This window comes from Anomaloglossus baeobatrachus, unplaced genomic scaffold (assembly GCF_048569485.1).
Source record: "Anomaloglossus baeobatrachus isolate aAnoBae1 unplaced genomic scaffold, aAnoBae1.hap1 Scaffold_864, whole genome shotgun sequence".
Classification (NCBI taxonomy): domain Eukaryota; kingdom Metazoa; phylum Chordata; class Amphibia; order Anura; family Aromobatidae; genus Anomaloglossus; species Anomaloglossus baeobatrachus.
Genome location: NW_027445255.1, coordinates 15,629 through 43,500, shown reverse-complemented (window position 1 = coordinate 43,500; position 27,872 = coordinate 15,629). Strand labels below are relative to the sequence as shown.

Sequence of the window (27,872 nt, the reverse complement as noted above, 5' to 3'; positions counted from 1 at the left end):
GTAGTCTGCCTGTTGATGTATTTTCCGTTTGAACTGTGCACAACATGAAGAGACGGAACACTGGCGGCTTGTCACAATGCCCCCCGATGACATCACAATAGCGCTGCTGCCTAGAAAACAAGCTGCGCAGAAGAAGTTGTTCTTTGGGTGGGAGGGTGGGCTAGTGGAAGGAGGGGGCAATCTCTTTTTTTCCCGGGTGGTAGGGGGATGACAGGAGAAGGGAAGCGGGTGGTGAGAAAGGTACAGAGGGCAGGGTTTGGGGGCTGGGAAGGAAAGGGAAAAGATTAGGGTTTGGGGATGATGAAAGGGCTTTCTACGGGTAAGGATGGCAAAGGGTGGCAGTGACGGAAAGTCAGGCAACCTGTCCTGTCCGTCTTTTTGTATCGTGAATTGGAAAGACTGCAAGGGGGAGGGGAGTTGCTTGCGCCCTAAAGGAGGAGTTATTCAGATTCATTGCAGTGGGCGGCGGCTGCAAAATGCACCATTCTTCTTGTTTTGGCTCTGCAAAGCAGCCTTTTCAAGGGTTGGCTTGGGTGACAAAATGTCTTGTGTAGGCGTGGGTTTGTCTCCCTCTCGCTCTCTCTCCCTAAGATGTGTCCGGCATAGGCCAGGGTGCCACTCGAGGCCCAAACCAATTCTGGTTATCGCTTCTCGGCCTTTTGGCTAAGATCAAGTGTAGTATCTGTTCTTATCAGTTTAATATCTGATACGTCCCCTATCTGGGGACCATATATTAAATGGATTTTTAGAACAGGGAGATGGAAAAAGAGCTTGCTCTGTCCACTCCACGCATTGACCTGGTATTGCAGTACCTCCAGGAACGGTGCACCCCTTCTTAACCCAGTTTCCAAAAGCAGAACTCAATTCACCTGATTCATATTAGCCCGATTTAATGAATTGGAAGAAAGCATACGTCTTCATATGCACCTCAATTTGGCCCATTCACTTTTCACACTTCCTCCTTTTGTTTTTTATCTTTCACACTTTTGACTTTCTTTATTCATCCAAATAGCAAACTCATCACCACTCAACCTGACCAACTCGGCTATGTCCCCGTGCTGCAGTTCTCTGTCTTATCTAGATCATTTGCAATTGAATGGAATAGATCCCTTTTGGACAAAGTGGATTCACCTGCTGCTGCAGTGACCACAGGTGTGATAACATCTAGAATTGGCATCTGGTGCGATCTCTCCGCTTCCACTCCAAAGAAAGTTACCTGTTTATTCCTATCATGCATTGGTTTTTGGGGTTTTCTTTGAGTAATGATGATCTCTTTAGTAGTCTGTTGGCGCCCTCTCCTGGAGGAATAGTTTGCTTGCTCTTGGACATTCTAAAAGAGAGGTCATGATAGACATTGAGCTTCTGAGCTCAATTGGGGACAGTCATGGGTGATGAATGTTTGCAACCTACTGCGAAGCCTCATACCGCAATATAAGGAACGTCAAATACTAAGAAAGGGCGGCCTATGAAAGAATTACTACTTTCAATAAGTACACTTAAACGGCTAATTGGGAATAGAAAAACTGTAAAAAGCCCTCTGAGAAAGCCCCCCTCTAACCTTTGATAGTAAGCTTTTCTGTAGTCTGCCTGTTGATGTATTTTCCGTTTGAACTGTGCACAACATGAAGAGACGGAACACTGGCGGCTTGTCACAATGCCCCCCGATGACATCACAATAGCGCTGCTGCCTAGAAAACAAGCTGCGCAGAAGAAGTTGTTCTTTGGGTGGGAGGGTGGGCTAGTGGAAGGAGGGGGCAATCTCTTTTTTTCCCGGGTGGTAGGGGGATGACAGGAGAAGGGAAGCGGGTGGTGAGAAAGGTACAGAGGGCAGGGTTTGGGGGCTGGGAAGGAAAGGGAAAAGATTAGGGTTTGGGGATGATGAAAGGGCTTTCTACGGGTAAGGATGGCAAAGGGTGGCAGTGACGGAAAGTCAGGCAACCTGTCCTGTCCGTCTTTTTGTATCGTGAATTGGAAAGACTGCAAGGGGGAGGGGAGTTGCTTGCGCCCTAAAGGAGGAGTTATTCAGATTCATTGCAGTGGGCGGCGGCTGCAAAACGCACCATTCTTCTTGTTTTGGCTCTGCAAAGCAGCCTTTTCAAGGGTTGGCTTGGGTGACAAAATGTCTTGTGTAGGCGTGGGTTTGTCTCCCTCTCGCTCTCTCTCCCTAAGATGTGTCCGGCATAGGCCAGGGTGCCACTCGAGGCCCAAACCAATTCTGGTTATCGCTTCTCGGCCTTTTGGCTAAGATCAAGTGTAGTATCTGTTCTTATCAGTTTAATATCTGATACGTCCCCTATCTGGGGACCATATATTAAATGGATTTTTAGAACAGGGAGATGGAAAAAGAGCTTGCTCTGTCCACTCCACGCATTGACCTGGTATTGCAGTACCTCCAGGAACGGTGCACCCCTTCTTAACCCAGTTTCCAAAAGCAGAACTCAATTCACCTGATTCATATTAGCCCGATTTAATGAATTGGAAGAAAGCATACGTCTTCATATGCACCTCAATTTGGCCCATTCACTTTTCACACTTCCTCCTTTTGTTTTTTATCTTTCACACTTTTGACTTTCTTTATTCATCCAAATAGCAAACTCATCACCACTCAACCTGACCAACTCGGCTATGTCCCCGTGCTGCAGTTCTCTGTCTTATCTAGATCATTTGCAATTGAATGGAATAGATCCCTTTTGGACAAAGTGGATTCACCTGCTGCTGCAGTGACCACAGGTGTGATAACATCTAGAATTGGCATCTGGTGCGATCTCTCCGCTTCCACTCCAAAGAAAGTTACCTGTTTATTCCTATCATGCATTGGTTTTTGGGGTTTTCTTTGAGTAATGATGATCTCTTTAGTAGTCTGTTGGCGCCCTCTCCTGGAGGAATAGTTTGCTTGCTCTTGGACATTCTAAAAGAGAGGTCATGATAGACATTGAGCTTCTGAGCTCAATTGGGGACAGTCATGGGTGATGAATGTTTGCAACCTACTGCGAAGCCTCATACCGCAATATAAGGAACGTCAAATACTAAGAAAGGGCGGCCTATGAAAGAATTACTACTTTCAATAAGTACACTTAAACGGCTAATTGGGAATAGAAAAACTGTAAAAAGCCCTCTGAGAAAGCCCCCCTCTAACCTTTGATAGTAAGCTTTTCTGTAGTCTGCCTGTTGATGTATTTTCCGTTTGAACTGTGCACAACATGAAGAGACGGAACACTGGCGGCTTGTCACAATGCCCCCCGATGACATCACAATAGCGCTGCTGCCTAGAAAACAAGCTGCGCAGAAGAAGTTGTTCTTTGGGTGGGAGGGTGGGCTAGTGGAAGGAGGGGGCAATCTCTTTTTTTCCCGGGTGGTAGGGGGATGACAGGAGAAGGGAAGCGGGTGGTGAGAAAGGTACAGAGGGCAGGGTTTGGGGGCTGGGAAGGAAAGGGAAAAGATTAGGGTTTGGGGATGATGAAAGGGCTTTCTACGGGTAAGGATGGCAAAGGGTGGCAGTGACGGAAAGTCAGGCAACCTGTCCTGTCCGTCTTTTTGTATCGTGAATTGGAAAGACTGCAAGGGGGAGGGGAGTTGCTTGCGCCCTAAAGGAGGAGTTATTCAGATTCATTGCAGTGGGCGGCGGCTGCAAAACGCACCATTCTTCTTGTTTTGGCTCTGCAAAGCAGCCTTTTCAAGGGTTGGCTTGGGTGACAAAATGTCTTGTGTAGGCGTGGGTTTGTCTCCCTCTCGCTCTCTCTCCCTAAGATGTGTCCGGCATAGGCCAGGGTGCCACTCGAGGCCCAAACCAATTCTGGTTATCGCTTCTCGGCCTTTTGGCTAAGATCAAGTGTAGTATCTGTTCTTATCAGAACAAACTGAGCTAGCTACACTTGACGAGATACGATCAGGGAGACGAGCTCCAAAGCCCAGCCGAGACCGGAAGAGGGAGATCGGACGGAAGAAGAGCTTGGCAGAAAGAAGCAAGAAGACGAAGGCTCGGAGAAGACTTGGGGAGACCAGAGGAACTTCGAGGAGGAACACAGCGGGAGAAGACACCCGGAGAAGAATCCAAGATCCAGCTCCGGGAACTCAAGCAGGAACCAGCCATGGCAAGCAAGCCAGAGAAGGCAGCCAAGAAGGCTCAGGACCCAGGGACCTCCAGGAAGGCTCATCCAGAGGCTTCTTCGGCCCAAGAGGCCCCTACCTCCGACGCCAGCCAGCCGGAGGGAGCCCGGACGCCGCCTGAAAAGGCTCCAACCCTGGAGCCTTGGATGCGGCAGACGGTCGCCCTGAAGCTAAAGGCGGTGGATGGTAGGTTGCCGGACATGTCCAGCGACGTGTTCTGCAAGAAGATGATTCTGGATCAGGGCTTCTCCAGGGCGGAAACCCTGAGTGTCCAGACCTTCATGACTGGCATTTTTCTGGTAACCTTTGCCACGGTGAATGCCTGCAGGAGATACTGGGAGGCGATGAACGCAGCGATGCCGGACTCCCCTTTTCATTCTTTTTTAGGATCCTGTCCTATACAGAGGGATGAGAAGAGGATCACGGTCTCCATGCGGAACCCGCACACCCCAGGAAGAGACATCTCCACGTTCCTGGGACGTCTCTGCACAGTGGTGAGGGAGCCATCCCACATCCTTAACGGCAACGGATTCTGGACGGGTAAGTGGTCAGTAACCGTTCGACTCTACAGGGAACCAGCAACCGAGGATGGTCTCCAGCACCTGCCCCCGACATTCTCTCTGGGAAACTCCTTTGGTCTCATCTACTACCCGGACATGCCACACAACTGCAGGAAATGTGGCGGGAAAGGGCATTCGATGAAGACCTGCAAGGAGGACGCCTGCAGGGTTTGCCGGGTGACAGGACACAGCTCCAAGGACTGCCCAAAGAAGAAGACTTGCAACCTATGTGGACAGGCGGACCACCTTTACAAGGACTGCCCACAGCGGGAGAAATCCTGGGCAAGGGTTGCCGCGGCGACCCAGTATCGGGTAGTCACAGCCTCGTCGACCAAGGCAGCTACGACCAAGGCCACAGAGGCCAAGGACAAGGCGGCCAAGAACCCGGCGACCGTGGCTCCAGCCGATGCCCCAGCAGCCACGGAGTCCAGGGAAAAGAAGGGTAAGAAAACTGTTGCCCCCTCCCTGGTCCCCCCCCCTGTCACCCCTGTCCAAACCCCTCCCCCCCCGGCCAACCCTACTGAGGATTCCACTACCTCCACCTCATTTCCCTACTCCTCAGTTGGTCTCCTCACCCCCCCCCCAAAGCCCACTCTCCCTCCCCAGACCATGAGAGCAGAGGGCCTCAGCACTCTTGCACTTTTCACCGAGGAGGATTTTCCAGCTCTTGTCTCCTCAGGTACAGGCCAAAGGAAAAGGAAGGTGGAAGATAGTCCTGTCGCAGAACCTTCCAAGCTGTTCATTGTGGACCTTAACCCACCCCAGGAAGAGGAGGATGGCCTCCTCCCAGAACCGGACGTGTTGGAGCAGATGGTGGAGTCCCTTGTGGCCGAAGAAGAAATGGAGGAGTCGGAAGCCACTGAGGCACCATCCCTGCTTGATCAGCTAGCAGAAGAGGGTCTGCTGGAGATACCCTTACCAGCAGGTGCCAAAGAGGAAGAACCGCCCGACCGGAGTGGTAACTAAGGCACACCGCCTGCTCTAACTTTCTCTTTCCTCCAATGACTGCTAACATTAACATCTTTTCCATTAATGTTAGGAGCATCAGAGACAAGTTCCGACGTCAGACAATTTTTGCGTTCCTTAACACTCAGTCTAGTGATGTATTTTTCCTGCAGGAATGCTCCCTTCCCTCCTCTAGGTCCTTCAACCATCTGGCCAGGGAGTGGACCCATGGCCCATCCTACTGGTCTGGCGGGGGCGACTGTAGGTCCGCGGGGGTCGCCGTGCTGATCAGGGGAAGCGCCTTCACATTGGACTCTGTTCAGGAAATCGTCTGCGGCAGGTTACTGCTCGTGGATGGCACCTGGGCGGGAGAACCTGTCAGGTTCATCAATGTGTATGCTTCTCCTGTGAAGAGCGATCGACTGGAGCTCCTCCAAGCCCTGCGCCCTCAGCTCGCTACCGCCAGGACGGTAGTGATGGCCGGGGATTTCAACTGCCCGATTGAGGAGGATGGACGCAGTTCTGGAACGGCTGCCAAGTTGGACGTCACATCCAAACTGCTCATTGAGATGGTGACCGAAGCCTCTCTTGTGGACGTTGTTGGCTCCATCGGACACGGATCCGTGAACTATTCATGGTGCCGATCCGATGGCTCGCTGCGTTCCAGGATTGACTTTGTGTTTACCTCTCGGGCGGTTGGGCGGAGTGGGCACTCGATGGTCCCCTGCTTCTTCTCTGACCACAGAGCCATTCACTTTCAAGGTGTGCTGGGCCATGGCTTCCCCATTGGCCCGGGCTCCTGGAAGCTGAACTGCTCTCTGCTGGAAAAGGGTGAGATTCTGGAGGAGCTTAGAGCTGCCTACTCCACGTGGCGGGCCTACAAGGCGGGCTTCCAGTCTGTTTCTGACTGGTGGGAATACGTTAAACTCGAGTTCCGTTTCTTCTTTCAGGCAAAGAGTCAACAACAGGCGTGTCTGAAGAGGAGGGACTTCAGGAGACTCCAGCGTGAGCTGCGTTCCCTGCAGGACCTTCTTCGATGCGGCTGGGACGTGAGAGAGGAGCTGGAGGAGACTAAGAGGAGCCTGAAAAGGCACTTCGAGGAGGAGTCCGAGCGAATTGTCTTCCGTTCCAAAGTGGAGAACCTGGAGAAGGGTGAGAAATGTAACTCGTTCTTTTTCAGGAAACTCCACGCCGGTCACACGCCCATGAATGAACTACGAGACGAGAGTGGAAACATGCGACGCGGGAAAGAGAACGTGATGAAGGTCGTCAGCGACTTCTACAGCGAACTCTACGCCCGCAAGACTACTGACCCCGAGGCCGCCGATAAGTTCCTGTCAGGTATCACTAACCATCTTGACCCTGCAGACGCGGCGGCCATGGATGTTCCTCTGACGGTGGACGAGCTGCTCTCGGCCGCCAAATCCTTTAGTTCTGGCAGGACACCGGGCAGTGACGGCCTCCCAGCAGAGCTCTATGTAGCGCTGGGAGACCTAATCTGTCCGGACCTGTTAGGGCTGTATGAGGAGATGGTGGTGGAGGGCAGAATGCCTCCATCTCTGAGGGAAGGAATGGTCACGATCCTGTACAAGCGTAAAGGAGAGAGGTGCGACCTGAAGAATTGGCGTCCCATCACCCTTCTGAACGTCGACTACAAGATCCTGGCCAAGACGATGGCAACGAGATTGAAGATTGTTATCGGACGGATCATCCACCCGGATCAGACCTGCGGCATCCCCGGACGTCGCATCGCAGACAGCCTGGCTCTCATGCGGGACACGGTCGAGTACATCAAAGCCCGCCGGGTGCACGCAGCCCTGATCTCGTTGGATCAGGAAAAGGCCTTCGACCGTGTTTCCCATGAGTTCCTGGGCAAAGCCCTGCACAGGTTAGGTTTGGGTAACATGTTTTGCTTGTATGTCCAACTAATGTATTTTGATATTCACAGCTCGGTGTTGGTGAACGGCTGGAAGACTGACCCCTTCCCGGTCCTCTCAGGGGTCAGACAAGGCTGTCCTCTGTCACCTCTTCTTTTTGTTTGTGTTATAGAACTCTTTGCAGAGGCTATCCGGCGGAATGGAGAGATCAGAGGGATCACCGCACCAGGACCAGAACGCTTCGAGGTCAAGTGCTCGCTCTACATGGACGACGTGACTGTCTTCTGCGCGGACCGGCGCTCAGTCGACACCCTCGTCCAGACCTGTGAGACCTTCGGACGGGCTTCGGGAGCCAAAGTCAACTGCGGGAAGTCGGAAGCCATGCTCTTCGGGGACTGGCAGCCGGCCTCTTCCGCCCCCTTCCCTTTCAGCATCCAGCCGGATTTCATCAAGGTTCTTGGAGTCTGGTTCGGGAAGGAAGGAGCAGCCCTCAAGTCCTGGGAGGAACGCTTGACCAAGATCACCCAACGGATCGGTCTGTGGAGCCTCAGACGCCTCACCTGTGAGGGCAAAGCACTGGTCCTGCGTAACGAGGTACTGCCCGTGCTGCAGTACACGGCCCAGGCCTGGCCCCCCCTTGCCACCGTGTGCAGGGCCATTACCAGGACGGTGTTTCGTTTTGTCTGGGGATCCAAGATGGACAGAGTAAAGCGGAGCATCATGTACAAGGATCCTCGCAAGGGTGGGAAGGGCGTACCCGATATCCCCACCCTCCTGCGATCCTCCTTCGTATGTGACTGCGTTCGCCGAACTCTGCGAGTCAAGAGAGGTTCCGCGGGTGGGTCCATGTCTCGCTTCTTCCTGCTCCCCCTTTGGAGACGGTTAGGCTGGGACAAGTGGGACAGCTCCTTCCCCTACAACTGGACGGCGCCATGGTTCTACGGAGACGTGGTTCGGTTTGTGAGGGAACACCAACTGGAGGGACTCAAGCCTGATTTGTGGAAGCCAAAGACTATCCACAAACTCATCAGAGCCAAGGACGAAATGGAGAACATTCCAGGACTTCATCACGACACACTGGAGACTGTTTGGACAAACGTGTCATCGGCTGGATTGACCAACGGGCACAAGGACTTGTCATGGATGGCGATACAGGGCGGACTGCCCGTCCGGTCATTCATGCACGCCCGGAACCTGTGCAAAACCCGGTACTGCCCAAGGTGCCCCTTCGTGGAGGAAACATCGCTGCACGCCTTTTGGGACTGCCGTTTCGCACAGCGCCTGTTGGTTGCCCTGGAGGATGACCTGAGGAACTCCGTCCCCAGAGAGAGCCTATCGTACCATTCCGTACTTTATGGACTCTTCCCTGGGACTCACACCGTTGGAGCCATCCAGGAGGCTTGGCGCCTTATGAACTGCTTTAAGGACGCTATTTGGGTCGCCAGGAACCGGCTCATCTTGAAGAGGGAGAGGATGTCTATCCAGGATTGCCGCAGGATGATCAACAGCCTGCTCAGAGACTATTCCATCATGGACAGTCCGGACGACAGCGCCGAGGAGGAGGTTTAGACCTCTTCCATGCCCCCTCCCTCCTTTTCCCGTTATGTGCGTCTTTCAATAAAGCTTCGGGCCTGTGATTTCCCCACCCTATCCCCCTTTTCCCCTACCCCCATCCCCCAATCGCCGGTTCGTCGTTATTTATTGTCTAACTTTTTCTTTCAGCTTGAGTGTTATGGATAAGCATAGGAGTGTGATGTATAGTTTAGTGCGTCGTACTCTATGGCTATGTAAGAAGGATTGTATAGTTCTGTGTGTACGGGGCTGCGGCACTGTACACGGTTTGTTACCTTTTTGTGAGTAGTGCATGATAATAAAGATGCTGTTAAATCAAAAAATCTGTTCTTATCAGTTTAATATCTGATACGTCCCCTATCTGGGGACCATATATTAAATGGATTTTTAGAACAGGGAGATGGAAAAAGAGCTTGCTCTGTCCACTCCACGCATTGACCTGGTATTGCAGTACCTCCAGGAACGGTGCACCCCTTCTTAACCCAGTTTCCAAAAGCAGAACTCAATTCACCTGATTCATATTAGCCCGATTTAATGAATTGGAAGAAAGCATACGTCTTCATATGCACCTCAATTTGGCCCATTCACTTTTCACACTTCCTCCTTTTGTTTTTTATCTTTCACACTTTTGACTTTCTTTATTCATCCAAATAGCAAACTCATCACCACTCAACCTGACCAACTCGGCTATGTCCCCGTGCTGCAGTTCTCTGTCTTATCTAGATCATTTGCAATTGAATGGAATAGATCCCTTTTGGACAAAGTGGATTCACCTGCTGCTGCAGTGACCACAGGTGTGATAACATCTAGAATTGGCATCTGGTGCGATCTCTCCGCTTCCACTCCAAAGAAAGTTACCTGTTTATTCCTATCATGCATTGGTTTTTGGGGTTTTCTTTGAGTAATGATGATCTCTTTAGTAGTCTGTTGGCGCCCTCTCCTGGAGGAATAGTTTGCTTGCTCTTGGACATTCTAAAAGAGAGGTCATGATAGACATTGAGCTTCTGAGCTCAATTGGGGACAGTCATGGGTGATGAATGTTTGCAACCTACTGCGAAGCCTCATACCGCAATATAAGGAACGTCAAATACTAAGAAAGGGCGGCCTATGAAAGAATTACTACTTTCAATAAGTACACTTAAACGGCTAATTGGGAATAGAAAAACTGTAAAAAGCCCTCTGAGAAAGCCCCCCTCTAACCTTTGATAGTAAGCTTTTCTGTAGTCTGCCTGTTGATGTATTTTCCGTTTGAACTGTGCACAACATGAAGAGACGGAACACTGGCGGCTTGTCACAATGCCCCCCGATGACATCACAATAGCGCTGCTGCCTAGAAAACAAGCTGCGCAGAAGAAGTTGTTCTTTGGGTGGGAGGGTGGGCTAGTGGAAGGAGGGGGCAATCTCTTTTTTTCCCGGGTGGTAGGGGGATGACAGGAGAAGGGAAGCGGGTGGTGAGAAAGGTACAGAGGGCAGGGTTTGGGGGCTGGGAAGGAAAGGGAAAAGATTAGGGTTTGGGGATGATGAAAGGGCTTTCTACGGGTAAGGATGGCAAAGGGTGGCAGTGACGGAAAGTCAGGCAACCTGTCCTGTCCGTCTTTTTGTATCGTGAATTGGAAAGACTGCAAGGGGGAGGGGAGTTGCTTGCGCCCTAAAGGAGGAGTTATTCAGATTCATTGCAGTGGGCGGCGGCTGCAAAACGCACCATTCTTCTTGTTTTGGCTCTGCAAAGCAGCCTTTTCAAGGGTTGGCTTGGGTGACAAAATGTCTTGTGTAGGCGTGGGTTTGTCTCCCTCTCGCTCTCTCTCCCTAAGATGTGTCCGGCATAGGCCAGGGTGCCACTCGAGGCCCAAACCAATTCTGGTTATCGCTTCTCGGCCTTTTGGCTAAGATCAAGTGTAGTATCTGTTCTTATCAGTTTAATATCTGATACGTCCCCTATCTGGGGACCATATATTAAATGGATTTTTAGAACAGGGAGATGGAAAAAGAGCTTGCTCTGTCCACTCCACGCATTGACCTGGTATTGCAGTACCTCCAGGAACGGTGCACCCCTTCTTAACCCAGTTTCCAAAAGCAGAACTCAATTCACCTGATTCATATTAGCCCGATTTAATGAATTGGAAGAAAGCATACGTCTTCATATGCACCTCAATTTGGCCCATTCACTTTTCACACTTCCTCCTTTTGTTTTTTATCTTTCACACTTTTGACTTTCTTTATTCATCCAAATAGCAAACTCATCACCACTCAACCTGACCAACTCGGCTATGTCCCCGTGCTGCAGTTCTCTGTCTTATCTAGATCATTTGCAATTGAATGGAATAGATCCCTTTTGGACAAAGTGGATTCACCTGCTGCTGCAGTGACCACAGGTGTGATAACATCTAGAATTGGCATCTGGTGCGATCTCTCCGCTTCCACTCCAAAGAAAGTTACCTGTTTATTCCTATCATGCATTGGTTTTTGGGGTTTTCTTTGAGTAATGATGATCTCTTTAGTAGTCTGTTGGCGCCCTCTCCTGGAGGAATAGTTTGCTTGCTCTTGGACATTCTAAAAGAGAGGTCATGATAGACATTGAGCTTCTGAGCTCAATTGGGGACAGTCATGGGTGATGAATGTTTGCAACCTACTGCGAAGCCTCATACCGCAATATAAGGAACGTCAAATACTAAGAAAGGGCGGCCTATGAAAGAATTACTACTTTCAATAAGTACACTTAAACGGCTAATTGGGAATAGAAAAACTGTAAAAAGCCCTCTGAGAAAGCCCCCCTCTAACCTTTGATAGTAAGCTTTTCTGTAGTCTGCCTGTTGATGTATTTTCCGTTTGAACTGTGCACAACATGAAGAGACGGAACACTGGCGGCTTGTCACAATGCCCCCCGATGACATCACAATAGCGCTGCTGCCTAGAAAACAAGCTGCGCAGAAGAAGTTGTTCTTTGGGTGGGAGGGTGGGCTAGTGGAAGGAGGGGGCAATCTCTTTTTTTCCCGGGTGGTAGGGGGATGACAGGAGAAGGGAAGCGGGTGGTGAGAAAGGTACAGAGGGCAGGGTTTGGGGGCTGGGAAGGAAAGGGAAAAGATTAGGGTTTGGGGATGATGAAAGGGCTTTCTACGGGTAAGGATGGCAAAGGGTGGCAGTGACGGAAAGTCAGGCAACCTGTCCTGTCCGTCTTTTTGTATCGTGAATTGGAAAGACTGCAAGGGGGAGGGGAGTTGCTTGCGCCCTAAAGGAGGAGTTATTCAGATTCATTGCAGTGGGCGGCGGCTGCAAAACGCACCATTCTTCTTGTTTTGGCTCTGCAAAGCAGCCTTTTCAAGGGTTGGCTTGGGTGACAAAATGTCTTGTGTAGGCGTGGGTTTGTCTCCCTCTCGCTCTCTCTCCCTAAGATGTGTCCGGCATAGGCCAGGGTGCCACTCGAGGCCCAAACCAATTCTGGTTATCGCTTCTCGGCCTTTTGGCTAAGATCAAGTGTAGTATCTGTTCTTATCAGAACAAACTGAGCTAGCTACACTTGACGAGATACGATCAGGGAGACGAGCTCCGAAGCCCAGCCGAGACCGGAAGAGGGAGATCGGACGGAAGAAGAGCTTGGCAGAAAGAAGCAAGAAGACGAAGGCTCGGAGAAGACTTGGGGAGACCAGAGGAACTTCGAGGAGGAACACAGCGGGAGAAGACACCCGGAGAAGAATCCAAGATCCAGCTCCGGGAACTCAAGCAGGAACCAGCCATGGCAAGCAAGCCAGAGAAGGCAGCCAAGAAGGCTCAGGACCCAGGGACCTCCAGGAAGGCTCATCCAGAGGCTTCTTCGGCCCAAGAGGCCCCTACCTCCGACGCCAGCCAGCCGGAGGGAGCCCGGACGCCGCCTGAAAAGGCTCCAACCCTGGAGCCTTGGATGCGGCAGACGGTCGCCCTGAAGCTAAAGGCGGTGGATGGTAGGTTGCCGGACATGTCCAGCGACGTGTTCTGCAAGAAGATGATTCTGGATCAGGGCTTCTCCAGGGCGGAAACCCTGAGTGTCCAGACCTTCATGACTGGCATTTTTCTGGTAACCTTTGCCACGGTGAATGCCTGCAGGAGATACTGGGAGGCGATGAACGCAGCGATGCCGGACTCCCCTTTTCATTCTTTTTTAGGATCCTGTCCTATACAGAGGGATGAGAAGAGGATCACGGTCTCCATGCGGAACCCGCACACCCCAGGAAGAGACATCTCCACGTTCCTGGGACGTCTCTGCACAGTGGTGAGGGAGCCATCCCACATCCTTAACGGCAACGGATTCTGGACGGGTAAGTGGTCAGTAACCGTTCGACTCTACAGGGAACCAGCATCCGAGGATGGTCTCCAGCACCTGCCCCCGACATTCTCTCTGGGAAACTCCTTTGGTCTCATCTACTACCCGGACATGCCACACAACTGCAGGAAATGTGGCGGGAAAGGGCATTCGATGAAGACCTGCAAGGAGGACGCCTGCAGGGTTTGCCGGGTGACGGGACACAGCTCCAAGGACTGCCCAAAGAAGAAGACTTGCAACCTATGTGGACAGGCGGACCACCTTTACAAGGACTGCCCACAGCGGGAGAAATCCTGGGCAAGGGTTGCCGCGGTGACCCAGTATCGGGTAGCCACAGCTTCGTCGACCAAGGCAGCTACGACCAAGGCCACGGAGGCCAAGGACAAGGCGGCCAAGAACCCGGCGACCGTGGCTCCAGCCGATGCCCCAGCAGCCACGGAGTCCAGGAAAAAGGGTAAGAAAACTGTTGCCCCCTCCCTGGTCCCCCCCCCTGTCACCCCTGTCCAAACCCCTCCCCCCCCGGCCAACCCTACTGAGGATTCCACTACCTCCACCTCATTTCCCTACTCCTCAGTTGGTCTCCTCACCCCCCCCCCAAAGCCCACTCTCCCTCCCCAGACCATGAGAGCAGAGGACCTCAGCACTCTTGCACTTTTCACCGAGGAGGATTTTCCAGCTCTTGTCTCCTCAGGTACAGGCCAAAGGAAAAGGAAGGTGGAAGATAGTCCTGTCGCAGAACCTTCCAAGCTGTTCATTGTGGATCCCAATCCACCCCAGGAAGAGGAGGATGGCCTCCTCCCAGAACCGGACGTGTTGGAGCAGATGGTGGAGTCCCTTGTGGCCGAAGAAGAAATGGAGGAGTCGGAAGCCACTGAGGCACCATCCCTGCTCGATCAGCTAGAAGAAGAGGGTCTGCTGGAGATACCCTTACCAGCAGGTGCCAAAGAGGAAGAACCGCCCGACCGGAGTGGTAACTAAGGCACACCGCCTGCGCTAACTTTCTCTTTCCTCCAATGACTGCTAACATTAACATCTTTTCCATTAATGTTAGGAGCATCAGAGACAAGTTCCGACGTCAGACAATTTTTGCGTTCCTTAACACTCAGTCTAGTGATGTATTTTTCCTGCAGGAATGCTCCCTTCCCTCCTCTAGGTCCTTCAACCATCTGGCCAGGGAGTGGACCCATGGCCCATCCTACTGGTCCGGCGGAGGCGACTGTAGGTCCGCGGGGGTCGCCGTGCTGATCAGGGGAAGCGCCTTCACATTGGACTCTGTTCAGGAAATCGTCTGCGGCAGGTTACTGCTCGTGGATGGCACCTGGGCGGGAGAACCTGTCAGGTTCATCAATGTGTATGCTTCTCCTGTGAAGAGCGATCGACTGGAGCTCCTCCAAGCCCTGCGCCCTCAGCTCGCTACCGCCAGGACGGTAGTGATGGCCGGGGATTTCAACTGCCCGATTGAGGAGGATGGACGCAGTTCTGGAACGGCTGCCAAGTTGGACGTCACATCCAAACTGCTCATTGAGATGGTGACCGAAGCCTCTCTTGTGGACGTTGTTGGCTCCATCGGACACGGATCCGTGAACTATTCATGGTGCCGATCCGATGGCTCGCTGCGTTCCAGGATTGACTTTGTGTTTACCTCTCGGGCGGTTGGGCGGAGTGGGCACTCGATGGTCCCCTGCTTCTTCTCTGACCACAGAGCCATTCACTTTCAAGGTGTGCTGGGCCATGGCTTCCCCATTGGCCCGGGCTCCTGGAAGCTGAACTGCTCTCTGCTGGAAAAGGGTGAGATTCTGGAGGAGCTTAGAGCTGCCTACTCCACGTGGCGGGCCTACAAGGCGGGCTTCCAGTCTGTTTCTGACTGGTGGGAATACGTTAAACTCGAGTTCCGTTTCTTCTTTCAGGCAAAGAGTCAACAACAGGCGTGTCTGAAGAGGAGGGACTTCAGGAGACTCCAGCGTGAGCTGCGTTCCCTGCAGGACCTTCTTCGATGCGGCTGGGACGTGAGAGAGGAGCTGGAGGAGACTAAGAGGAGCCTGAAAAGGCACTTCGAGGAGGAGTCCGAGCGAATTGTCTTCCGTTCCAAAGTGGAGAACCTGGAGAAGGGTGAGAAATGTAACTCGTTCTTTTTCAGGAAACTCCACGCCGGTCACACGCCCATGAATGAACTACGAGACGAGAGTGGAAGCATGCAACGCGGGAAAGAGAACGTGATGAAGGTCGTCAGCGACTTCTACAGCGAACTCTACGCCCGCAAGACTACTGACCCCGAGGCCGCCGATAAGTTCCTGTCAGGTATCACTAACCATCTTGACCCTGCAGACGCGGCGGCCATGGATGTTCCTCTGACGGTGGACGAGCTGCTCTCGGCCGCCAAATCCTTTAGTTCTGGCAGGACACCGGGCAGTGACGGCCTCCCAGCAGAGCTCTATGTAGCGCTGGGAGACCTAATCTGTCCGGACCTGTTAGGGCTGTATGAGGAGATGGTGGTGGAGGGCAGAATGCCTCCATCTCTGAGGGAAGGAATGGTCACGATCCTGTACAAGCGTAAAGGAGAGAGGTGCGACCTGAAGAATTGGCGTCCCATCACCCTTCTGAACGTCGACTACAAGATCCTGGCCAAGACGATGGCAACGAGATTGAAGACTGTTATCGGACGGATCATCCACCCGGATCAGACCTGCGGCATCCCCGGACGTCGCATCGCAGACAGCCTGGCTCTCATGCGGGACACGGTCGAGTACATCAAAGCCCGCCGGGTGCACGCAGCCCTGATCTCGTTGGATCAGGAAAAGGCCTTCGACCGTGTTTCCCATGAGTTCCTGGGCAAAGCTCTGCACAGGTTAGGTTTGGGTAACATGTTTTGCTTGTATGTCCAACTAATGTATTTTGATATTCACAGCTCGGTGTTGGTAAACGGCTGGAAGACTGACCCCTTCCCGGTCCTCTCAGGGGTCAGACAAGGCTGTCCTCTGTCACCTCTTCTTTTTGTTTGTGTTATAGAACTCTTTGCAGAGGCTATCCGGCGGAATGGAGAGATCAGAGGGATCACCGCACCAGGACCAGAACGCTTCGAGGTCAAGTGCTCGCTCTACATGGACGACGTGACCGTCTTCTGCGCGGACCGGCGCTCAGTCGACACCCTCGTCCAGACCTGTGAGACCTTCGGACGGGCTTCGGGAGCCAAAGTCAACTGCGGGAAGTCGGAAGCCATGCTCTTCGGGGACTGGCAGCCGGCCTCTTCCGCCCCCTTCCCTTTCAGCATCCAGCCGGATTTCATCAAGGTTCTTGGAGTCTGGTTCGGGAAGGAAGGAGCAGCCCTCAAGTCCTGGGAGGAACGCTTGACCAAGATCACCCAACGGATCGGTCTGTGGAGCCTCAGACGCCTCACCTGTGAGGGCAAAGCACTGGTCCTGCGTAACGAGGTACTGCCCGTGCTGCAGTACACGGCCCAGGCCTGGCCCCCCCTTGCCACCGTGTGCAGGGCCATTACCAGGACGGTGTTTCGTTTTGTCTGGGGATCCAAGATGGACAGAGTAAAGCGGAGCATCATGTACAAGGATCCTCGCAAGGGTGGGAAGGGCGTACCCGATATCCCCACCCTCCTGCGATCCTCCTTCGTATGTGACTGCGTTCGCCGAACTCTGCGAGTCAAGAGAGGTTCCGCGGGTGGGTCCATGTCTCGCTTCTTCCTGCTCCCCCTTTGGAGACGGTTAGGCTGGGACAAGTGGGACAGCTCCTTCCCCTACAACTGGACGACGCCATGGTTCTACGGAGACGTGGTTCGGTTTGTGAGGGAACACCAACTGGAGGGACTCAAGCCTGATTTGTGGAAGCCAAAGACTATCCACAAACTCATCAGAGCCAAGGACGAAATGGAGAACATTCCAGGACTTCATCACGACACACTGGAGACTGTTTGGACAAACGTGTCATCGGCTGGATTGACCAACGGGCACAAGGACTTGTCATGGATGGCGATACAGGGCGGACTGCCCGTCCGGTCATTCATGCACGCCCGGAACCTGTGCAAAACCCGGTACTGCCCAAGGTGCCCCTTCGTGGAGGAAACATCGCTGCACGCCTTTTGGGACTGCCGTTTCGCACAGCGCCTGTTGGTTGCCCTGGAGGATGACCTGAGGAACTCCGTCCCCAGAGGGAGCCTATCGTACCATTCCGTACTTTATGGACTCTTCCCTGGGACTCACACCGTTGGAGCCATCCAGGAGGCTTGGCGCCTTATGAACTGCTTTAAGGACGCTATTTGGGTCGCCAGGAACCGGCTCATCTTGAAGAGGGAGAGGATGTCTATCCAGGATTGCCGCAGGCTGATCCACAGCCTGCTCAGAGACTATTCCATCATGGACAGTCCGGACGACAGCGCCGAGGAGGAGGTTTAAACCTCTTCAATGCCCCCTCCCTCCTTTTCCCGTTATGTGCGTCTTTCAATAAAGCTTCGGGCCTGTGATTTCCCCACCCTATCCCCCTTTTCCCCTACCCCCACCCCCCAATCGCCGGTTCGTCGTTATTTATTGTCTAACTTTTTCTTTCAGCTTGAGTGTTATGGATAGCATAGGAGCGTGATGTATAGTTTAGTGCGTCGTACTCTATGGCTATGTAAGAATGATTGTATATTTCTGTGTGTACGGGGCTGCGGCACAGTACACGGTTTGTTAACTTTTTGTGAGTAGTGCATGATAATAAAGATGCTGTTAAATCAAATCTGTTCTTATCAGTTTAATATCTGATACGTCCCCTATCTGGGGACCATATATTAAATGGATTTTTAGAACAGGGAGATGGAAAAAGAGCTTGCTCTGTCCACTCCACGCATTGACCTGGTATTGCAGTACCTCCAGGAACGGTGCACCCCTTCTTAACCCAGTTTCCAAAAGCAGAACTCAATTCACCTGATTCATATTAGCCCGATTTAATGAATTGGAAGAAAGCATACGTCTTCATATGCACCTCAATTTGGCCCATTCACTTTTCACACTTCCTCCTTTTGTTTTTTATCTTTCACACTTTTGACTTTCTTTATTCATCCAAATAGCAAACTCATCACCACTCAACCTGACCAACTCGGCTATGTCCCCGTGCTGCAGTTCTCTGTCTTATCTAGATCATTTGCAATTGAATGGAATAGATCCCTTTTGGACAAAGTGGATTCACCTGCTGCTGCAGTGACCACAGGTGTGATAACATCTAGAATTGGCATCTGGTGCGATCTCTCCGCTTCCACTCCAAAGAAAGTTACCTGTTTATTCCTATCATGCATTGGTTTTTGGGGTTTTCTTTGAGTAATGATGATCTCTTTAGTAGTCTGTTGGCGCCCTCTCCTGGAGGAATAGTTTGCTTGCTCTTGGACATTCTAAAAGAGAGGTCATGATAGACATTGAGCTTCTGAGCTCAATTGGGGACAGTCATGGGTGATGAATGTTTGCAACCTACTGCGAAGCCTCATACCGCAATATAAGGAACGTCAAATACTAAGAAAGGGCGGCCTATGAAAGAATTACTACTTTCAATAAGTACACTTAAACGGCTAATTGGGAATAGAAAAACTGTAAAAAGCCCTCTGAGAAAGCCCCCCTCTAACCTTTGATAGTAAGCTTTTCTGTAGTCTGCCTGTTGATGTATTTTCCGTTTGAACTGTGCACAACATGAAGAGACGGAACACTGGCGGCTTGTCACAATGCCCCCCGATGACATCACAATAGCGCTGCTGCCTAGAAAACAAGCTGCGCAGAAGAAGTTGTTCTTTGGGTGGGAGGGTGGGCTAGTGGAAGGAGGGGGCAATCTCTTTTTTTCCCGGGTGGTAGGGGGATGACAGGAGAAGGGAAGCGGGTGGTGAGAAAGGTACAGAGGGCAGGGTTTGGGGGCTGGGAAGGAAAGGGAAAAGATTAGGGTTTGGGGATGATGAAAGGGCTTTCTACGGGTAAGGATGGCAAAGGGTGGCAGTGACGGAAAGTCAGGCAACCTGTCCTGTCCGTCTTTTTGTATCGTGAATTGGAAAGACTGCAAGGGGGAGGGGAGTTGCTTGCGCCCTAAAGGAGGAGTTATTCAGATTCATTGCAGTGGGCGGCGGCTGCAAAACGCACCATTCTTCTTGTTTTGGCTCTGCAAAGCAGCCTTTTCAAGGGTTGGCTTGGGTGACAAAATGTCTTGTGTAGGCGTGGGTTTGTCTCCCTCTCGCTCTCTCTCCCTAAGATGTGTCCGGCATAGGCCAGGGTGCCACTCGAGGCCCAAACCAATTCTGGTTATCGCTTCTCGGCCTTTTGGCTAAGATCAAGTGTAGTATCTGTTCTTATCAGTTTAATATCTGATACGTCCCCTATCTGGGGACCATATATTAAATGGATTTTTAGAACAGGGAGATGGAAAAAGAGCTTGCTCTGTCCACTCCACGCATTGACCTGGTATTGCAGTACCTCCAGGAACGGTGCACCCCTTCTTAACCCAGTTTCCAAAAGCAGAACTCAATTCACCTGATTCATATTAGCCCGATTTAATGAATTGGAAGAAAGCATACGTCTTCATATGCACCTCAATTTGGCCCATTCACTTTTCACACTTCCTCCTTTTGTTTTTTATCTTTCACACTTTTGACTTTCTTTATTCATCCAAATAGCAAACTCATCACCACTCAACCTGACCAACTCGGCTATGTCCCCGTGCTGCAGTTCTCTGTCTTATCTAGATCATTTGCAATTGAATGGAATAGATCCCTTTTGGACAAAGTGGATTCACCTGCTGCTGCAGTGACCACAGGTGTGATAACATCTAGAATTGGCATCTGGTGCGATCTCTCCGCTTCCACTCCAAAGAAAGTTACCTGTTTATTCCTATCATGCATTGGTTTTTGGGGTTTTCTTTGAGTAATGATGATCTCTTTAGTAGTCTGTTGGCGCCCTCTCCTGGAGGAATAGTTTGCTTGCTCTTGGACATTCTAAAAGAGAGGTCATGATAGACATTGAGCTTCTGAGCTCAATTGGGGACAGTCATGGGTGATGAATGTTTGCAACCTACTGCGAAGCCTCATACCGCAATATAAGGAACGTCAAATACTAAGAAAGGGCGGCCTATGAAAGAATTACTACTTTCAATAAGTACACTTAAACGGCTAATTGGGAATAGAAAAACTGTAAAAAGCCCTCTGAGAAAGCCCCCCTCTAACCTTTGATAGTAAGCTTTTCTGTAGTCTGCCTGTTGATGTATTTTCCGTTTGAACTGTGCACAACATGAAGAGACGGAACACTGGCGGCTTGTCACAATGCCCCCCGATGACATCACAATAGCGCTGCTGCCTAGAAAACAAGCTGCGCAGAAGAAGTTGTTCTTTGGGTGGGAGGGTGGGCTAGTGGAAGGAGGGGGCAATCTCTTTTTTTCCCGGGTGGTAGGGGGATGACAGGAGAAGGGAAGCGGGTGGTGAGAAAGGTACAGAGGGCAGGGTTTGGGGGCTGGGAAGGAAAGGGAAAAGATTAGGGTTTGGGGATGATGAAAGGGCTTTCTACGGGTAAGGATGGCAAAGGGTGGCAGTGACGGAAAGTCAGGCAACCTGTCCTGTCCGTCTTTTTGTATCGTGAATTGGAAAGACTGCAAGGGGGAGGGGAGTTGCTTGCGCCCTAAAGGAGGAGTTATTCAGATTCATTGCAGTGGGCGGCGGCTGCAAAACGCACCATTCTTCTTGTTTTGGCTCTGCAAAGCAGCCTTTTCAAGGGTTGGCTTGGGTGACAAAATGTCTTGTGTAGGCGTGGGTTTGTCTCCCTCTCGCTCTCTCTCCCTAAGATGTGTCCGGCATAGGCCAGGGTGCCACTCGAGGCCCAAACCAATTCTGGTTATCGCTTCTCGGCCTTTTGGCTAAGATCAAGTGTAGTATCTGTTCTTATCAGTTTAATATCTGATACGTCCCCTATCTGGGGACCATATATTAAATGGATTTTTAGAACAGGGAGATGGAAAAAGAGCTTGCTCTGTCCACTCCACGCATTGACCTGGTATTGCAGTACCTCCAGGAACGGTGCACCCCTTCTTAACCCAGTTTCCAAAAGCAGAACTCAATTCACCTGATTCATATTAGCCCGATTTAATGAATTGGAAGAAAGCATACGTCTTCATATGCACCTCAATTTGGCCCATTCACTTTTCACACTTCCTCCTTTTGTTTTTTATCTTTCACACTTTTGACTTTCTTTATTCATCCAAATAGCAAACTCATCACCACTCAACCTGACCAACTCGGCTATGTCCCCGTGCTGCAGTTCTCTGTCTTATCTAGATCATTTGCAATTGAATGGAATAGATCCCTTTTGGACAAAGTGGATTCACCTGCTGCTGCAGTGACCACAGGTGTGATAACATCTAGAATTGGCATCTGGTGCGATCTCTCCGCTTCCACTCCAAAGAAAGTTACCTGTTTATTCCTATCATGCATTGGTTTTTGGGGTTTTCTTTGAGTAATGATGATCTCTTTAGTAGTCTGTTGGCGCCCTCTCCTGGAGGAATAGTTTGCTTGCTCTTGGACATTCTAAAAGAGAGGTCATGATAGACATTGAGCTTCTGAGCTCAATTGGGGACAGTCATGGGTGATGAATGTTTGCAACCTACTGCGAAGCCTCATACCGCAATATAAGGAACGTCAAATACTAAGAAAGGGCGGCCTATGAAAGAATTACTACTTTCAATAAGTACACTTAAACGGCTAATTGGGAATAGAAAAACTGTAAAAAGCCCTCTGAGAAAGCCCCCCTCTAACCTTTGATAGTAAGCTTTTCTGTAGTCTGCCTGTTGATGTATTTTCCGTTTGAACTGTGCACAACATGAAGAGACGGAACACTGGCGGCTTGTCACAATGCCCCCCGATGACATCACAATAGCGCTGCTGCCTAGAAAACAAGCTGCGCAGAAGAAGTTGTTCTTTGGGTGGGAGGGTGGGCTAGTGGAAGGAGGGGGCAATCTCTTTTTTTCCCGGGTGGTAGGGGGATGACAGGAGAAGGGAAGCGGGTGGTGAGAAAGGTACAGAGGGCAGGGTTTGGGGGCTGGGAAGGAAAGGGAAAAGATTAGGGTTTGGGGATGATGAAAGGGCTTTCTACGGGTAAGGATGGCAAAGGGTGGCAGTGACGGAAAGTCAGGCAACCTGTCCTGTCCGTCTTTTTGTATCGTGAATTGGAAAGACTGCAAGGGGGAGGGGAGTTGCTTGCGCCCTAAAGGAGGAGTTATTCAGATTCATTGCAGTGGGCGGCGGCTGCAAAACGCACCATTCTTCTTGTTTTGGCTCTGCAAAGCAGCCTTTTCAAGGGTTGGCTTGGGTGACAAAATGTCTTGTGTAGGCGTGGGTTTGTCTCCCTCTCGCTCTCTCTCCCTAAGATGTGTCCGGCATAGGCCAGGGTGCCACTCGAGGCCCAAACCAATTCTGGTTATCGCTTCTCGGCCTTTTGGCTAAGATCAAGTGTAGTGTTGTTCGAAGAGGTGGTTTAAGCTCCAGGCCACCTTAGTACAATGATACAATGCACACTGGAAGGTTGCGCTTGCTAGTACTCTGGGTGGATAGTATATTCATCTAGAGGAAAACATGGCCCTACCAGGATCGAGGCTATTAGACTGAGTAAGGGTGGGGGGCTATGGTACAACGTGCCCCAGGACTGACGACCCTGGAGTGAGTCTGAGCTTGCTGGCTTGGGACCCCGGCAAGCCTTGGGCTCTGTAGCACACCGTACCTTGCCTTTTCATACTTTTTGAGCATATTACCCTATCCCGGCCTTCTGGCTAGGAAGGGAAATTTTTACAATCCCGGTCGGAGGTCTGGTCAGCTTTGGGCTGAGAAACTAACACCCGGTTGGAGGTCTGGGTCAGCTTCGGCTGAGAAACCAACACCCGGTTGGAGGTCTGGGTCAGCTTCGGCGGAGAAACCAACACCCGGTTGGAGGTCCGGTTAGCCTTGGGCTGAGAAACCAACACCGGTTGACGGTCCGGGCAGTTTCGGCTGCGAAACCAACAACTAGTAGCTCTCTACTCCACTTGGGTAAGATGCCTGGGTGGACGCTGGGAGCAACGACAAGGCTCAACCAGGCTTCGGCTTGGGGGAGCACCGAAGATCCCTGACCCTTGCTGTGGCCTTCTGGCTCGGAGGGACGGGGTTGATTTTTGGGGACCCTCTCCTCACGGTGGGGTCCACACGAATCCTAGCCTTTGCACTGTTTTTGGTGTGACTTCGGTCATGCATTTTTTGTGGTGCTTTGGAAAGCTTCATTAAATCAAAATCTGTTCTTATCAGTTTAATATCTGATACGTCCCCTATCTGGGGACCATATATTAAATGGATTTTTAGAACAGGGAGATGGAAAAAGAGCTTGCTCTGTCCACTCCACGCATTGACCTGGTATTGCAGTACCTCCAGGAACGGTGCACCCCTTCTTAACCCAGTTTCCAAAAGCAGAACTCAATTCACCTGATTCATATTAGCCCGATTTAATGAATTGGAAGAAAGCATACGTCTTCATATGCACCTCAATTTGGCCCATTCACTTTTCACACTTCCTCCTTTTGTTTTTTATCTTTCACACTTTTGACTTTCTTTATTCATCCAAATAGCAAACTCATCACCACTCAACCTGACCAACTCGGCTATGTCCCCGTGCTGCAGTTCTCTGTCTTATCTAGATCATTTGCAATTGAATGGAATAGATCCCTTTTGGACAAAGTGGATTCACCTGCTGCTGCAGTGACCACAGGTGTGATAACATCTAGAATTGGCATCTGGTGCGATCTCTCCGCTTCCACTCCAAAGAAAGTTACCTGTTTATTCCTATCATGCATTGGTTTTTGGGGTTTTCTTTGAGTAATGATGATCTCTTTAGTAGTCTGTTGGCGCCCTCTCCTGGAGGAATAGTTTGCTTGCTCTTGGACATTCTAAAAGAGAGGTCATGATAGACATTGAGCTTCTGAGCTCAATTGGGGACAGTCATGGGTGATGAATGTTTGCAACCTACTGCGAAGCCTCATACCGCAATATAAGGAACGTCAAATACTAAGAAAGGGCGGCCTATGAAAGAATTACTACTTTCAATAAGTACACTTAAACGGCTAATTGGGAATAGAAAAACTGTAAAAAGCCCTCTGAGAAAGCCCCCCTCTAACCTTTGATAGTAAGCTTTTCTGTAGTCTGCCTGTTGATGTATTTTCCGTTTGAACTGTGCACAACATGAAGAGACGGAACACTGGCGGCTTGTCACAATGCCCCCCGATGACATCACAATAGCGCTGCTGCCTAGAAAACAAGCTGCGCAGAAGAAGTTGTTCTTTGGGTGGGAGGGTGGGCTAGTGGAAGGAGGGGGCAATCTCTTTTTTTCCCGGGTGGTAGGGGGATGACAGGAGAAGGGAAGCGGGTGGTGAGAAAGGTACAGAGGGCAGGGTTTGGGGGCTGGGAAGGAAAGGGAAAAGATTAGGGTTTGGGGATGATGAAAGGGCTTTCTACGGGTAAGGATGGCAAAGGGTGGCAGTGACGGAAAGTCAGGCAACCTGTCCTGTCCGTCTTTTTGTATCGTGAATTGGAAAGACTGCAAGGGGGAGGGGAGTTGCTTGCGCCCTAAAGGAGGAGTTATTCAGATTCATTGCAGTGGGCGGCGGCTGCAAAACGCACCATTCTTCTTGTTTTGGCTCTGCAAAGCAGCCTTTTCAAGGGTTGGCTTGGGTGACAAAATGTCTTGTGTAGGCGTGGGTTTGTCTCCCTCTCGCTCTCTCTCCCTAAGATGTGTCCGGCATAGGCCAGGGTGCCACTCGAGGCCCAAACCAATTCTGGTTATCGCTTCTCGGCCTTTTGGCTAAGATCAAGTGTAGTATCTGTTCTTATCAGTTTAATATCTGATACGTCCCCTATCTGGGGACCATATATTAAATGGATTTTTAGAACAGGGAGATGGAAAAAGAGCTTGCTCTGTCCACTCCACGCATTGACCTGGTATTGCAGTACCTCCAGGAACGGTGCACCCCTTCTTAACCCAGTTTCCAAAAGCAGAACTCAATTCACCTGATTCATATTAGCCCGATTTAATGAATTGGAAGAAAGCATACGTCTTCATATGCACCTCAATTTGGCCCATTCACTTTTCACACTTCCTCCTTTTGTTTTTTATCTTTCACACTTTTGACTTTCTTTATTCATCCAAATAGCAAACTCATCACCACTCAACCTGACCAACTCGGCTATGTCCCCGTGCTGCAGTTCTCTGTCTTATCTAGATCATTTGCAATTGAATGGAATAGATCCCTTTTGGACAAAGTGGATTCACCTGCTGCTGCAGTGACCACAGGTGTGATAACATCTAGAATTGGCATCTGGTGCGATCTCTCCGCTTCCACTCCAAAGAAAGTTACCTGTTTATTCCTATCATGCATTGGTTTTTGGGGTTTTCTTTGAGTAATGATGATCTCTTTAGTAGTCTGTTGGCGCCCTCTCCTGGAGGAATAGTTTGCTTGCTCTTGGACATTCTAAAAGAGAGGTCATGATAGACATTGAGCTTCTGAGCTCAATTGGGGACAGTCATGGGTGATGAATGTTTGCAACCTACTGCGAAGCCTCATACCGCAATATAAGGAACGTCAAATACTAAGAAAGGGCGGCCTATGAAAGAATTACTACTTTCAATAAGTACACTTAAACGGCTAATTGGGAATAGAAAAACTGTAAAAAGCCCTCTGAGAAAGCCCCCCTCTAACCTTTGATAGTAAGCTTTTCTGTAGTCTGCCTGTTGATGTATTTTCCGTTTGAACTGTGCACAACATGAAGAGACGGAACACTGGCGGCTTGTCACAATGCCCCCCGATGACATCACAATAGCGCTGCTGCCTAGAAAACAAGCTGCGCAGAAGAAGTTGTTCTTTGGGTGGGAGGGTGGGCTAGTGGAAGGAGGGGGCAATCTCTTTTTTTCCCGGGTGGTAGGGGGATGACAGGAGAAGGGAAGCGGGTGGTGAGAAAGGTACAGAGGGCAGGGTTTGGGGGCTGGGAAGGAAAGGGAAAAGATTAGGGTTTGGGGATGATGAAAGGGCTTTCTACGGGTAAGGATGGCAAAGGGTGGCAGTGACGGAAAGTCAGGCAACCTGTCCTGTCCGTCTTTTTGTATCGTGAATTGGAAAGACTGCAAGGGGGAGGGGAGTTGCTTGCGCCCTAAAGGAGGAGTTATTCAGATTCATTGCAGTGGGCGGCGGCTGCAAAACGCACCATTCTTCTTGTTTTGGCTCTGCAAAGCAGCCTTTTCAAGGGTTGGCTTGGGTGACAAAATGTCTTGTGTAGGCGTGGGTTTGTCTCCCTCTCGCTCTCTCTCCCTAAGATGTGTCCGGCATAGGCCAGGGTGCCACTCGAGGCCCAAACCAATTCTGGTTATCGCTTCTCGGCCTTTTGGCTAAGATCAAGTGTAGTATCTGTTCTTATCAGTTTAATATCTGATACGTCCCCTATCTGGGGACCATATATTAAATGGATTTTTAGAACAGGGAGATGGAAAAAGAGCTTGCTCTGTCCACTCCACGCATTGACCTGGTATTGCAGTACCTCCAGGAACGGTGCACCCCTTCTTAACCCAGTTTCCAAAAGCAGAACTCAATTCACCTGATTCATATTAGCCCGATTTAATGAATTGGAAGAAAGCATACGTCTTCATATGCACCTCAATTTGGCCCATTCACTTTTCACACTTCCTCCTTTTGTTTTTTATCTTTCACACTTTTGACTTTCTTTATTCATCCAAATAGCAAACTCATCACCACTCAACCTGACCAACTCGGCTATGTCCCCGTGCTGCAGTTCTCTGTCTTATCTAGATCATTTGCAATTGAATGGAATAGATCCCTTTTGGACAAAGTGGATTCACCTGCTGCTGCAGTGACCACAGGTGTGATAACATCTAGAATTGGCATCTGGTGCGATCTCTCCGCTTCCACTCCAAAGAAAGTTACCTGTTTATTCCTATCATGCATTGGTTTTTGGGGTTTTCTTTGAGTAATGATGATCTCTTTAGTAGTCTGTTGGCGCCCTCTCCTGGAGGAATAGTTTGCTTGCTCTTGGACATTCTAAAAGAGAGGTCATGATAGACATTGAGCTTCTGAGCTCAATTGGGGACAGTCATGGGTGATGAATGTTTGCAACCTACTGCGAAGCCTCATACCGCAATATAAGGAACGTCAAATACTAAGAAAGGGCGGCCTATGAAAGAATTACTACTTTCAATAAGTACACTTAAACGGCTAATTGGGAATAGAAAAACTGTAAAAAGCCCTCTGAGAAAGCCCCCCTCTAACCTTTGATAGTAAGCTTTTCTGTAGTCTGCCTGTTGATGTATTTTCCGTTTGAACTGTGCACAACATGAAGAGACGGAACACTGGCGGCTTGTCACAATGCCCCCCGATGACATCACAATAGCGCTGCTGCCTAGAAAACAAGCTGCGCAGAAGAAGTTGTTCTTTGGGTGGGAGGGTGGGCTAGTGGAAGGAGGGGGCAATCTCTTTTTTTCCCGGGTGGTA

General features: G+C 50.5%; 8 non-coding genes and 4 pseudogenes across 8 annotated transcripts; all 12 read left to right on the top strand.

Moving 5' to 3' along the window:
- The first annotated feature begins 643 nt into the window (after positions 1-643).
- On the top strand, positions 644-834 carry LOC142288867 (U2 spliceosomal RNA). Its single transcript, XR_012749482.1, has one exon. It is a non-coding gene; the product is annotated as a U2 spliceosomal RNA (small nuclear RNA).
- Positions 835-2,221: 1,387 nt separating this feature from the next.
- On the top strand, positions 2,222-2,412 carry LOC142288866 (U2 spliceosomal RNA). Its single transcript, XR_012749481.1, has one exon. It is a non-coding gene; the product is annotated as a U2 spliceosomal RNA (small nuclear RNA).
- Positions 2,413-3,799: 1,387 nt separating this feature from the next.
- On the top strand, positions 3,800-3,904 carry LOC142288887 (U2 spliceosomal RNA; annotated as a pseudogene).
- A 5,428-nt stretch (positions 3,905-9,332) lies between these two features.
- On the top strand, positions 9,333-9,537 carry LOC142288876 (U2 spliceosomal RNA; annotated as a pseudogene).
- A 1,387-nt stretch (positions 9,538-10,924) lies between these two features.
- On the top strand, positions 10,925-11,115 carry LOC142288865 (U2 spliceosomal RNA). The gene has a single exon (XR_012749480.1). It is a non-coding gene; the product is annotated as a U2 spliceosomal RNA (small nuclear RNA).
- Positions 11,116-12,502: 1,387 nt separating this feature from the next.
- On the top strand, positions 12,503-12,592 carry LOC142288888 (U2 spliceosomal RNA; annotated as a pseudogene).
- Positions 12,593-18,031: 5,439 nt separating this feature from the next.
- On the top strand, positions 18,032-18,233 carry LOC142288878 (U2 spliceosomal RNA; annotated as a pseudogene).
- A 1,387-nt stretch (positions 18,234-19,620) lies between these two features.
- LOC142288864 (U2 spliceosomal RNA) lies at positions 19,621-19,811 on the top strand. Its single transcript, XR_012749479.1, has one exon. It is a non-coding gene; the product is annotated as a U2 spliceosomal RNA (small nuclear RNA).
- A 1,387-nt stretch (positions 19,812-21,198) lies between these two features.
- Positions 21,199-21,389, top strand: LOC142288863 (U2 spliceosomal RNA). Its single transcript, XR_012749478.1, has one exon. It is a non-coding gene; the product is annotated as a U2 spliceosomal RNA (small nuclear RNA).
- Positions 21,390-23,574: 2,185 nt separating this feature from the next.
- LOC142288884 (U2 spliceosomal RNA) lies at positions 23,575-23,770 on the top strand. The gene has a single exon (XR_012749496.1). It is a non-coding gene; the product is annotated as a U2 spliceosomal RNA (small nuclear RNA).
- A 1,387-nt stretch (positions 23,771-25,157) lies between these two features.
- On the top strand, positions 25,158-25,348 carry LOC142288862 (U2 spliceosomal RNA). Its single transcript, XR_012749477.1, has one exon. It is a non-coding gene; the product is annotated as a U2 spliceosomal RNA (small nuclear RNA).
- A 1,387-nt stretch (positions 25,349-26,735) lies between these two features.
- LOC142288861 (U2 spliceosomal RNA) lies at positions 26,736-26,926 on the top strand. Its single transcript, XR_012749476.1, has one exon. It is a non-coding gene; the product is annotated as a U2 spliceosomal RNA (small nuclear RNA).
- The last annotated feature ends 946 nt before the right edge of the window (positions 26,927-27,872 follow it).